Raw genomic sequence first — 12,649 nt, forward strand, 5'->3', positions numbered from 1 at the left:
GATGGCTGGAACCCTATCCAGTTTCCCGTGCCACTGCACGTAACACCATTTTGGGCTTGGAAAGACAAATCCTGTGGTGACATGGCACTCCAGAAAGAATTGAATCAGATAATGGTACCCACTTTAAAAACAATCTCATAAAATCTTGGGCCAACGAGCACAGCATTGAGTGGATCTATCACATCCCCTACTATGCACCCGCCTCAGGCAAAACTGAACGTTACAATGGCTTGCTGAAAACAACTTTAAAGGCAATGGGGGGAGGAACCTTAAAGAATTGGGAGAAACATCTAGCCCAAAGCACTTGGGTAGTGAATAGTAGAGGTTCCACCAACCAAGCTGGCCCAGCTCATTCAGATGTGTTACAAAAGGTAGAAGGTGACAGGTTCCTGTCATTCGTGAAAAGAATTTGTTGGGCAAGTCTGTTTGGGTATTCTCCCCTTCGAGGGAGGCTACACCTGTCTGAGGGGTGGTTTCTGCTGGGTTACGCAGAAAAACGGTGAAATACAATGTGTGCCACAAAAGAATCTGACATTGGCAGAGAGAATGTAGATATGTTGTTATGAGTTCTTTTGCAGATGATTGTGGTGCCCAAAAGCCATGAAGAGCCCGCTACCCATGAGCATGAGCTCTGAGAGTGACAAGAGTCCTGCTCTGTTCCACTCATTGAAAAAAACATTGAGCTAGCCAATGCCTGAGACAGACGGAAATAAGAAGATGAATGACCAAAAATTGATGAAAGATGCTTGAAGCCTGGAAAACGACCATCTACGATACTGATGTTATTCCTAGTTACATAGAATGACTTGAGGCTGCAATGGTAAATTATATTAAAGGGGTGGATTGTGGCCGTTTGAGCTGATCCTCTAGCTCAGACATAGGGGAGAGATGAACATTCCAGGGATAGGCTACATAAATGGCAACAATAGATAAATTAATATAATTTCATTGGAGCATCAAGAGCTTAATGTCTAGAAGCACAGCTTGTTCTCCCCCTTCTCCCGCTGGCTTCGGCTGCTGCAGCTTCGCCTATCTTCCCCAGCTGCTGTTTTGGCTACTGCTGCTTTTGCTGCTTCGCCACCGCTTGATCCCTCCCCCATCTCCCTTAAGGTTATTGTATTGTTTTTTTTTCCCCTTTCTTCCTTCTCTAGTTATTATCTCTCTTTACATTGTTATACTTATACTATAAGAAAATTACAATTTCATCTTTCCCTGACTTTCAAAAAGAAGGGGGGGTTGTGTTGTGAATTTTCTTCACGGGGGAGGGATCAGCCCAAACCCGGGACACACATGAATTCACCAAACTAACTCAGCTGGCTGGAAGCTAAGGAATGAACCTATATTTACAGTGTGACACAATTTACAAGCATATATGCACAATATATACAGACGTTTACAGCTATATACAATTATATACAAGTTAAAAGTAATACAGAAATACAACCCCCCCCTCCCAAACAGCAGAACCACTCAGGAGGGCTTTCGAACCAATTCCCCTCCTTCTTTACATCCCTTCTCCCTCATTGCAGAATTTCTTACATGCAAGGGGTGAGAGGCAGGAAGCCAGATAAGAAGTTAGAAGCAGAATAATTAGAATTATACAGGTCCAGGCATAGGAATTAATGAAGCAAATGGCAGCCAGACAGAAACTCGTTGGCTTTGTTTCTTGTTTTTATATCTCTCAGCAGAACAAATGAGTGACATAGACATCACTATTCTTTTCACAGCCAGTGATCTACTTTCTCTCATTAAAATGTTCAGGTTAGACTCAAACCAGCACAAAGACCAAATCAAAATGTTATTTACAACAAAGATTTCTGGGACTGCATTGTAGACTCAGACAGTACCCAAAGCATGTGGAGTGGTTCCTGTCAAGTGGTTTGGTAGCCATTGGAGGCTTTTGGAGTTTCCCAGGGCTCTAGCAGAGTGCTGGGGGTTAGACAGTCTCTGATTCCTTGTTACACAGCAAATCTTGTCTGGAATATGGCAAGGCAGAGCACAATGAGGCAGAGCAGAGCACCATGAGGTGGAGCAGACCATTATGAAGCAGAGCAGCACTATGAGATGGAGCAGATTGTTTTACCTCACCTATATCTTTTATCAATTGCCCAAATCTTATGACTCATTTGGCCACAGAGGTTCACCAATCAGAATGACACTTTACCAAAACTTAACATATTAAGTGAAACCAGGGCTTTCTTTACCCTTATTTGGGAAAACACAGGCCATACATAAACAAATGTATGCACCTTGTTTGCCACCAAAGCAGACTGTGTGTGTCCAAGCATTTTGTCTTCTTTCCAAAGCTGGTCTCCATGTCAGCAGAGGAAAGGGGTGAGCAGGAGATGATGCTGGGACATGTGTTAGGCCTGTTTTGGCCTTCCATGACAAGGATTCATGGTTACAGAGCTCATTTTGGTTTTAGTAATTCTCAAAGATAAGAGCTGAGACTGTGTTAAGGAGGGGTTCGGGTCTGGGTTTGGGGTGAAATATAGTGAGGCCGATGTAAAAGTTATTAAATAATTTTTTAATATATGCAAAGAGAACTTTCCTCCATACTTATATACAACTAACCCACACAAATTCTATCATGTGGTTGGTAAAACTATTTTGCAGAATGTCTATATACAGCCAAATTAAGCAATTTGGTAAAGGTTTTAGAAATGTTTCTGATTAGAGAGTCTTGTGGCATAAACTGCTGCTGATAAAGTTAGTGAAATTCTTTAAGCAACTTGAATAAAGGGAGTTCAAATACTCAATAGTTGAAAGTCTTAATATCTGCGTTCCCAATATATACATATAGCGAAAGCCACGCAGTTGATTTCATGTGGTGATGGTGCGATGGGGCTTTGCTGCTTGTTCCATCCCAAATTAAGCACACCATCTAAAAATGGTTCACAGGCACGAGAGAGGTCTTCCGTGGCTCTCAGAACATCATCAGATGGTCAGCCACCTGGGCAAAGCAGGGTTCCAGGTTTGCGGGCTGGAGCAGTCCACTTGAGTGATGTGTACAGTAAGGAGGTGGCCCTCGAGCTGGCATGGTGTGCTGGAGCAGCGGGTCGGCCAGGAACACATAGTTCAACTGTCCACTGGATTGATGCAAAGTGTCATTGAACAAAGAAGCACATAAAGCTACTACAAAGGTAGCGGGCAGGCAGGGAGAGGTAAGCAGTGAGTGGCGAACAGTGAGCGGTGAGCCTCTTGTTTACCTGGATTGTCCAATGTGGGAATGCAGAATGCAGAAGGGTTGTAGGGTGCAGGTGCAGGAGAGCCATGGGAAAGGATGTGAAGAGAAGTGACAACAGGCAGATCCTTGCAATAACAGACCTTGGTTCTCACATACAGCTGGCCACCTTATCTCAGAAGGGGTAGATAATGGACCTTTGCTAACGAGAATAACAAGGCGTGGACTTATGCAGATGTGGTGGGTTGTCCCTGACTAGTTATGCTAATATGCAGGCGTGTGCTTTACTGGCTGAGTGTATAAATTTGGGCTGTTATGATCAATAAAATGGGCTTCTGCATAATTCATAGTGAATCGTTCTGAAGCCTCCCTCATGGCAGGCCCAACACCATATTGGTCTATGGGCTTGTTTACCGTGGCCCGCAGCAAGCAGTGACAGCAGGCAGCGCGGCCTGCAGCAGTCCTATTTATCAGATGTGGGATGAGATTAATGGTCCTTTGGCCATGATAGCATCCAATCAGCTTTTGGCAGTCGGCCAAAACATACAAAATTAGGAAGGGTCCACAAGCCTGGCTCCCCCAGATGTGGTAAGAGCACAGGCCTTGCACCCAGTGGGCCATAAGCTAGGTGCGTGGGCTTATACAATCGCATTACACAACCTGGGCCCTGGGCAGACCAGACTTTATGGCGCTAGGTCTATTGTGCCCCTTTTGTCCATTTATGTGTTTTCTGTGGGTGGAAAAACATATCCAGGCAAGGCAAAGCATTTATAAGCCTATTTTGGGCCTATGGGCCCTCCACAACAGACTGAGATCAAAATTAGCCATCCCAGCTTGGCTGAAACATTGCACAGACAACTATAATCCCATCTTGGATTCACTACCTCTGATCATCACCAAGATGATCAGAGGCTGCAGCACCTTTCCACTGGGGACAGGCTGGGAAAGTTGGGGCTGCTCAGGCTGGAGAAGAGAAGACTTTAGGGAGACTTCAGAGCAGCCTTCCGGGACCTGAAGGGGCTCCAGGAGAGCTGGGAGGGGGACGACTTTGACAAGGACTGGGAGTGACAGGATAAGGGACAATGGCTTTGAGCTGAGAGAGGGGATACTGGGAGTGGAGATGAGGAAGAAGTTCTTAAGAGTGAGAGTGGTGAGACACTGGCACAGGTTGCCCAGGGAGGCTGTGGATGCCCCTGCCAGGTTGGATGAGGCCCTAAGCAAGATGTGATGGTGGAAGGTTGGAACTAGATGATCTCGAATGTCCCTTCCAACCCAAACTATTCTATAAATCTATGGAATAAAAAAATCAGTCTTATAAGGCAAAACAGAGTGTTTCTTTCAGATATTCTGTTCCTAGGCACTGAGAAGCAGGAGTAGTGTGTCAGATGACATACGCATTAATGAGGTGGAAATGAAATGGATATTAACTAGAATAGCAGACAGGCTGGAAAGCAAAAGGCTTCCAGCACAGCGACTGACTTAATCTGTGCTTTGAGATAGAAACCAAACCTTAGTTAGGTGAAGAAAACCCACGTCTGAAAGCATCAAGCTCCTTTCACTCTTTTGAATGGCTGGGTCTAAGTTAATGATACCAATAGTTGTAATTGGGTTTTATATTATTATCTTTCCAATTTAAGCTTTCAAAGTGGAAAAAAGCCTATCATAGCATGCATGCCAAGCTTAACCTGCTGTGAATTAAAGTGTCTGGGTTCTAAATTAGTTGTAAAACAAGGTTTTTAAACGAGAACAGCCATTGTCCCTTGGCAGTCACAGTGTTAAGAGTTGCTGTTGGAGTATTAAATTACTGTTCCCCGAGCACAGCCTTGCAAGTTACATAAGAGCAGCTGCTGCAAGCTTACTCAATCCCTTTACCTAACCCTAATTGCATGCTGGACTTGTGGCTGCTGGAATAGACCTCCACGCACAGAGAAGATGTCAGTGGCACCACGAAACCCATATCCTGCTGCCTGCACAGACCAAGAATGTTCCTCTGACTAGCACCACCCACCCTAAGGGACATTATTTTGTTTTTCCTTCTCTCCTCTCCTAGCTGGCAACCAATTTCTGCCCAAAATGATCTACTCCTGGAAAAACTCCACACAAATAATAGATGCATGAAGTGCAGGTACAGTACGTAGTGTACTTAATCCCTTGGCACTCATGTGAGGCAGCCACCCATCTGGAGGAGAAGAGAACAAGACACAGTAAAATGTGTGATATAAAGCCAAGTTTTCACTTGAGATTTCTGGAAATCATCTGCAGGTCTTGACTAATTTTTGCATCTCACATGCCCCTGAGCAACAAAGCTGGTGGAGGGCCTAGAACACAAGTCTTAGGAGCAGCATCTGGGGAAGCTCTCTGGAGGAGAAGAGGCTGTGGGGAGACCTTATCATCCCTTACCACCCCAAAGGTGGTTGACATGAGATGGTGGTTGGTCTGTTTTCACACTCAACAAGTGACAGGACAAGAGGAAACAGCCTCAAGTTGTGTCAGGGCAGGGTCAGGTTGGGTATCAGGAACAATCTCTTCCCAGCAAGGGTTCTCAGGCACTGTCACAGGCTGCCCAGGGAGGTGCTGGAGTCCCCATCCCTGGAGGGGTTTCAAAGCTGCCTGTGTGTGGTACTTTTGGAAGTGTTTTGGTGGCAGTGGCTGGCAGCAGTGGTGGGGTTGCGAGCTCTATGCAAGCAGGTGGACTTTGTGATCTCTGAGGTCGCTTTCAACCTCAACAGTTCCATGGTTCTAAGTTGCCTAAGGCAGGCTTCTACTTCATCACCAGTATTTAAACTGCAAGATGAATTCAGAGTCTGCACAGTGTTTTCTCTGGAAATGGATTGCTTTCAGCAGTTGCTGTTGGTAAATCTCATGGTTAGTCAAACCCCATGATGTCAGTTACTGCAGTGAGTGATTTACTTTTAGGAACAAGATGAAACTGGGAGAAGCAAACATTAATTTCTTCACATGGTGGAAGGCAAGCCTTTGCATAGAAATAGAGCTCTGCCTGTCACAAGGCTTTCACTCCCTATAATAGCTATGGAAATACCTGTTGTGAGCTGGGGAGTTTCCACCAGGAGAGTTTTACATCACTTGAGTTATGCCAACACAAAGCAAAGTCACTAAGATAGTCAATCACTGGGAGAACTCTGGTGAGTGGCAAGTGGGCAGCAATACAGCAGGGCCTGAATCCAGCTGGGACCTTCAGCAGCCACCCAAATACAGGTACGACACAGAGAATCTGTCCCGGTTCTAACGAGTAATGCTGAACAAGGACCAAGTGACAGCTGCCTTATGGCTGATGATGCAAGTTGGGTGCTGCAAATATCCCAGCACATGCCACCAAAGCAATCTGTGTCTGTTCTGCCACTGTTGGCCCAATGTCCTTGCAACTCAAAGCTCATTAAGTTAATGGCAGCAGGAGCTAACTGGAGAAGCAGTGGAGCTGGAAGGGTGGAGGGGTTTAGAGCTTATGCTATCTGCCATCAGTGACATCAGAGCCACTCACAAGTGCAGCCCTGGATAAGTACAGCAAGAAGCTCAGCTTCTTTGTTCTCATTCAAACTGCTCTTGGCTCCAAAGGAGATTTGAGTGGAAAGTGGTTAGGTGCTTGGTATTTCCAGCCATGAGAGCTGGAAATAGCCTCTCAGGCACTGCAATGTGAAGGCTTTATCAAAAGGGCACAGAAGTAAAGGAGCTGCAGGCAGACGCCCCACGGAGGACTGACTAATCATAACCAAACCTTCCATAGCTTGCTCCTGCTACTGATTTAACGTCTGCTGCCTCTGACAGTGCTGCAAAAGGATTAGCAATCTCCTGTGAGACAGCACCAGTCTCCATGTCTATGTGCTGCTTCTCCACAGCATTACTTCATAGCCTAGATATCTACAGTGGACTAAAGGCACCAGTCAGTCCAGCAGACAGACACGGTAGTCAGCCAACATCTGTTGTGCTCAGGAGCAGTTCAGCAGTTTCTGTTAACAAGCTCGTGTGGCCAGACAGCAGGACTGAGCCCAGAGCCTGGCTACCCTGACAGACCCTGGGGCAATGATGCCAGGTTTGAGAGAGGCAGAATGGTTTGGGTTGGAAGGGACCTCCAAAAGTCATCCAGTCCAACTCCTCTGCACTCAGCAGGGACATCCTCCACTAGATCAGGTTGCTCAGAGCCCTGTTGATCCTTGCCTTGGATATCTCCAAGGCTGGGGCCTCAACTCCCTCCCAGGGCAAACTGTTTCAGTGTTCCAGATGCCACATGGTGCAAGAACTTTTTCCTCACATCCAATCTCAATCTGCTCATTTCAAACCATTGCCCTCATCCTGTCCTTGCAGGCCTTTGGGAACAGTCCCTTTGCAGCCTGCTTGTAGACTTCCTTCAGATACTGTAAGGTCACTATTAGGTCTTCCTGGAACCTTCTCTGGAGTCCCAGCTCCCTCAGCCTGTCCTTGTAATGGGTCACTTCAACCTCATCAAATGCAGGTGATGTTGTGTCTTCCACAGTAAGTGATGGTTCCTCATGGTTTGTTGTGGTAGGCCTGATAGGCCCAAAATAGGCTTATAGATGTCCTGGCTTGCCCAGGTATGTTTTTCTGCTCCATAGGAGAAGCAAGCATGGGAAAGAAGACAAAAGAACCTGGAGCCGCTAAGTCTAAGGGCTCTGGCCTGCCCAGACTTGTCTTGGTCCTGTGGTAAACAAGGTACACACACTTAGCTTATGCCTGCCTTGTGCAAGGCCTATGCTTTTCCCAAATTTGGGTTAGGCAAGCCTATGGCTTTGCCTAATATGGTAAGCTTTGGCTAACTGCCATTCTAATTGGCTTTTCTGTGTCCAAAGGGCAATTGATCTCGGCCCACACTGATAAAGGATGTGCAGGTAAACACAATGTGCTCTGCTGTGCTATTCATGCCTGCTGTTGCTTACTGCCTTATTGTTTGCCTGGAAACTCCACTCTCTCGAGTTTACCAGGAACAGACTCTAAATGCCTCCACACAGTCAGTGTGACATGGTGCTGAGACTGCATGTCACAGGACATCCTGCCTGCACCTGAAAGCCTCCTGTCAAGACGAGAAGTCCTGGAGATACACAGATTGTCCAGAGGAGCCAGGAGACAACGTCAGAGATTGTCTGCCTTCTTTCCCCAGAAGCCTGGGAAGAATCAAGCCTTGTTAATTCTGTGACTCTGTGGTTCTGCATTATTCAGCTTCTCCTGAGCACTGTTTTTTCCTGTTCAGCATTTGTTGTTCAGGGAATGGTTTCTGTTCTCTACATTTTGATCTCTGCCCAGACTGATAAGTTTTGAAACAAATTATTTCTGCTTAGGCACCCTTTACAGCTGCAGCTACAGGAAGAACTGATGTTTCTCAATCAGTGGCATGGGAAAAAAAACTAAAATTCTCCCTGTGAGTATGGTCAAGGGAGATAATTACAGAGAAATGAATGCTGGAATGTGAACAAAAGTTCTCCTCTGCGTTTACAGCAGTCAGGTATTTCAACTGATGTCATTTACCTGGACCTGAGCAAGGCCCTTGACATTGTCTTGCACCACATCCTGGTCTCCAAGCTGGTGAGACACGGGTTTGGGGGGTGGACCACAAGATGGATAAAGAACTGGCTTGATGGCCACACCCAATGGCTCCATATCCCAGTGGAGGCCAGTGACAAGTGGAGTCTCTCAGGGATCAGTCCTGAGACCAGTCTCTTTCAAGATCTCTGTGGGTGCCATGGACAGAGGCACTAAGTGCAGCCTCAGCAAGTTTGCTGCCCACACCAAGCTGTGTGGTGCAGCAGCCAGGCTGGAGGGCAGGATCCATCCAGAGGGACCTGCACAGGCTGCAGAGGTGGGCACAAGCCAACCTCAGGAGGTCCAACAAGACCAAGTGCAGAGTCCTGAAGCTGGGTTGGGGCAATCCCGAACATAAATCCAGGCTGGGCAGTGAGTGGCTGGAGAGCAACCCTGAGGAGAGGGACTTGGGGGTGCTGGTGGAGGAGAAGCTCAACAGGAGCCAGCAGTGTGCACTTGCAGCCCAGAAAGCCAACCAGAGCCTAGACTGCATCAGAAGAAGTGTGGCCAGCAGGGCCAGGGAGGTGATTCTGCTCCTCTGTTCTGCTCTGCTGAGACCCCACCTGGAGTACTGCATCCAGTTCTGGAGCCCCCATTGCAGGAAGAATATGGAGATGCTGGAGCATGTGCAGAACAGGGCCAGGAGGATGCTGAGAGGGCTGCAGCAGCTCTGCTGTGAGCACAGACTGAAAGAGTTGGGGCTGTGCAGGCTGGAGCAGAGGAGGCTCCCAGGTGACCTTATTGTGGCCTTCCAGCATCTGAATGGGGCTACGTATAGCTGCGGAAGGATTTTTTAAGCTATCAGGGAGTGACAGGACTAGGGAGGATGGAACAAAGCTCTAGGTGGGGAGATTCAGGCTGGACATGAGGAAGAAGTTCCTCATCATGAGAGTGGTGAGAGCCTGGAATGGGCTTCCCAAGAGGTAGCTGAGGTCCCATCCCTTGAGGTATTTAAGGCCAGGTTGGATGAGGCTCTGGCCAGCCTGATCTAGGGTAGGGTGTCCCTGCCCATGGCAGGAGGGTTAGAACTACATGATCCCTGTGGTCTCTTCCAACCCTGACTGATTCTTGATTCTCACTACAAGAAGGGCAATCATTCCAGGACATAGTGAAAACCTCCCAGGTTTAATCTTTCAGTGTTTCTTTGCCAAACAGATTCACATAGTTTGGACAACTTTTGAATAAGCATCATGGTTTGATAAGACAAACTTTGGAAAACTTTCAACCCTCTATGGACACTAATGAATGCTTTCAGCTGCAGGCAGTGCAGCTGCAGGCAGGGTTTCTGCCATTTTCCACGGAAGAAAATCTTATATTAAAAAAAAACCCAAAGTTTATCAATATGTTTTTCAGGGAAAAAAGGATTTCATATTTTATGGAATAAGTCTCTGCTTTTGAAGCTATGATCATAACAAACATAGCCTATGGAGGTAAGTATGCAACAGCAGGAGAGTGCCCATACTGAGCCTGTGCCCTCTGAGCTCACAAGCGTAGGTCCCAGCCCTCATTGTGCCTTATCTGAAGTGTTGGTTCTAGACACTAGATTAGTGTTAGTACTGGTGTTAGTTAGCAGGCAGGTGCCCATATGTGAATGTGCTATTTTGAGGGATCCTGGGTCTCCCTTAGCAATCACAGGGACGGAGACCCATCCCAGGGGGATGGACCTGCTCATCCCAGGATATTGTCATATTGTTATTCAATTCTGCCTTCTGGCATCACAGCTTAAAAGGCAGAGCCTAACTGATTCTCTTCCTCTCTCTTCCCTGCCTTTCCTCCCTTGACATCACTCTGGGAACAGCACATTCCTTATCTCATGGTTGGTGAGGAAGATGACTGGCAGGGACTTGAGCTTCCTCCTGTGGCCTCCTGAGGCCTGGTAGGTCCCAGCTGGGGAGGGCAGTTTCGACCTTCCTTCAGGCCAGCTGAGGGTGGAAGGGGTTGGAGGATTCTAGAAGGCCAGATGTGGCTTAATGGATTTTGTACTTATTCTACCTGAGTGCCTTTTGTATACATGCACTTGTAAAGATAATCTCTCTTTAAACTTCTGCTGAGTGTGCAGTATCCTCCTTCTTACTCCTGGAAAGGGGTGAGAGCCATTCCTGTCCTCTAGCCCTGGGTAGCTCCTGGCCCCACACTGAGACAATGAACCTGTGCTCTATGAGCTCGGCAGTGCAGGCCTCAGCTCTCACTGAACGTTAGTGTTGGGTTAGTATTAGCAGCACTGGCATTAGCACTCGTGTTAGATGGCAGGTGTGCTCCCTGAGCTCAGAAGGGCAGGCCCCAGCCCTTGCTGTGCCTTGTCCAAAATCCTCCAGCGCAAGCAGAAGAGTTTCCTTCCGCTTTCCTTCAGAGCCTTTTCCCCAGTGGAATCAGGCCCTGTCTGAGAGTGTGTACTTTGCTGCTGCTGGTGCTAATCAACAGGGAAGGATTTTGGCCAAGAGGCTCCCATTCTACCTTTCCTTTTGCATTCAGTGAAGCTCTCTTACTTAGCCTCTTTGCTAGAGCAACCTCCCCCACTACACAAGTGCTAGAGAAGTCACTTGCTGAATGCATGAATCTAACAAAGCTGAGCTGCAGGTCTTTGTGTGGATGGGAGGGCTCCTTCAAAAGAATAAATGTGTTCTCTTGACAGCTTCCACAAGCTGTCTTTGCTTGTAAAGCCAGGGAATGGGGGAGGTAAGAGATAAGTGAGCCAAGGACTGCTCAGAAGATACCCTGATTATATAGCACTGACTGCTTACAGTCTGCAGTGCAAAGACAGCAAAATTGTCTCCATATTTCTTGCAAACAGAAGTTGTTCTCTCCTTTGATTTTGTTTGACTTGGACCTCAGTTTGACTTTGGAAAGCATCCTGGATGCTTTCAAGTCAGATGGACTTGCACTCCAGCATATTTGGCTAAGGTAGCTGTCACCAGGCTCTTCTCCCTCTGTATTGCTCTCCTGGAGCATACTGGGCTCAGCGATGTCACCAGATCTGACAGCAGCACGGCATCGCATTCTTCCTAGCTGGTGACTGTTGTATCTACACGTGTCTGTGACAAAAAGACAGACTTTGTAGTCCTGTGGCTCAGGTATGCTTACACAACTGCATACCCATGCCATTGCCTTCCTCCTGAAGAAAATAAATCGGGAGAAAAACATCAAGTAACACCTGGCCAGAGGAACAGGTAGTGTGCAAAAGAGATACTCTCTTTAATGTCTGACAAGGGGATTGAGGCACCCTCAGAAAGTTTACAGATGACACTAAGCTGGGAGGGAGTACTGACCTGCTGGAAGGCAGGGAGGCTCCCCAGGGGAATCTAGCCAGGCTGAGAACAGGGGGATAAAATCTAGCAAGGCCAAGTGCTGGGTTCTGCACTTCGTTCGCAACAACCCCATGAGCACTCCACTCTTGGGAGCGTGTGGCTGGAGGTGCTGATTGACAGCAGGCTGAAGATGACCCAATATGTGCCCAGGTGGCCAAGAAGGCCAACAGCATCCTGACCTGGATCAGCAATAGTGCGGCCAGCAGGAGCAGGGAAGGGATTGTCCTCCTGGACTCAGTTTCCCTTATGTCTATCCTGAATCTCCCTCTTTTAGTTTCAAACCATCACCCTTTGTCCTGTCACAACAGTCCCTACTCAGAGTCTGTCCTCTTCCCTCTTATATGCCCCTTCAAGTACTTGACAATAAGGTTTTCCCAGAGCCTTCTTTTCTGCAGGCTGAACCACCCCAAGTTTCTCAGCCCTTCCTCACAAGAGGGTTGAGTCCCTTCATAATTTTTGCATCCCTTCTCTGCACCTGCTCCAACAGGTCCATGCCTTTCTTGTGCTGAGGGCTCTAGAGCTGGACACAGAACTCCAGGAGAGGTCTCATCAGAGCAGAGTAGGACAACAGAATGACCTCCTCCAATCTGCTGGGCATACTCTTTTTGAG

Source organism: Pogoniulus pusillus, chromosome 33 (genome assembly GCF_015220805.1).
Source record: "Pogoniulus pusillus isolate bPogPus1 chromosome 33, bPogPus1.pri, whole genome shotgun sequence".
In the NCBI taxonomy this organism is placed as follows: Eukaryota; Metazoa; Chordata; class Aves; order Piciformes; family Lybiidae; genus Pogoniulus; species Pogoniulus pusillus.